Source organism: Chiloscyllium plagiosum, chromosome 7, assembly GCF_004010195.1.
Source record: "Chiloscyllium plagiosum isolate BGI_BamShark_2017 chromosome 7, ASM401019v2, whole genome shotgun sequence".
Taxonomy (NCBI): domain Eukaryota; kingdom Metazoa; phylum Chordata; class Chondrichthyes; order Orectolobiformes; family Hemiscylliidae; genus Chiloscyllium; species Chiloscyllium plagiosum.
The window spans coordinates 99,904,631-99,905,692 of record NC_057716.1 but is presented as its reverse complement, the minus strand read 5'-3'; the positions used below and the strand labels follow the sequence as shown (position 1 = coordinate 99,905,692).

Below are 1,062 nucleotides of genomic sequence, written 5' to 3'. Positions count from 1 at the left end.
TGCCTTTGGATTCTCCCTAATCCTTCCTGCCAAGCCTTTTTCGTGCCCCCTCCTGGCTCTCCTCAGACCATTTTTAAGCTCGTTCCTCACCTGCCTGTAATCCTCTAGAGCTGAGCAAGACCCTTGCTTCTTCCATCTTACGTAAGCTGCCTTCTTTCTTTTGACGAGAAGCTCCTCCGCTCTCGTCATCCAAGGTTCCTTTATCTTACCCCTTCTTGCCCCTCTCAGAGGGACATATTTATGAATCACTCGCAACAACTGTTCCTTAAACAGTCTCCACATGTCTATAGTGCCCTTTCCATAGAACAATTGTTCCCAGTCCATGCTTCCCAACTCACGTCTGATAGCATCATAGTTTCCTTTTCCCCAATTAAATATCCTCCCATTTTGCCTAATCCTCTCCTTCTCCATAGCTATGTAGAATGTGAGGCAGTTGTGGTCACTATCACCAAAATGCTCTCCCACCACAAGATCTGACACTTGCCCTGGCTTATTGCCGAGCACCAAATCCAAAGTGGCCTCTCCCCTCGTTGGCCTGTCAACGTACGAGTTAGGAAACCCTCCTGAACACACCTTACAAAAACAGCTCCATTCAAACCATCTGCTCGAAGGAGGTTTCAATCAATATTGGGAAAGTTAAAGTCACCCATTACAACAACCCTACTACATTCACACTTTTCCAAAATCTGCCGACCTATGATTTCTTCAATCTCCCTGCTGCTATTGGAGGGCCTGCAGTAAACCCCTAATGAGGTGACTGCTCCCTTTCTGTTCCTAATTTCCACCCACACTGACTCGGTAGGCAGACCCTCCTTGACAATGGAAGCTCCTTTGGCTGTGATACCCTCTCTGATTAGTAGTGCTACACCCCCTCCTCTTTCTCCTCCCTCCCTATTCTTTTTAAATGTTCTAAACCCTGGAATGTCCAGCAACCATTCCTGCCCCTGAGAAACCCAAGTCTCTGTTATGACCACAACATCATAGCACCAGGTACTGATCCATGCTCTAAGTTCATCACTTTTATTCTTGATACTCCTTGCATTAAAGCAAACACACTTTAAC

General features: G+C 46.3%; 1 protein-coding gene across 1 annotated transcript in view; it reads right to left on the bottom strand.

Annotated features, from left to right (window-relative positions):
- The window catches only part of adcy5 (adenylate cyclase 5), a 401,945-nt gene that overhangs the window by 212,671 nt on the left and 188,212 nt on the right, over positions 1 to 1,062 (bottom strand). The window lies entirely within an intron of this gene.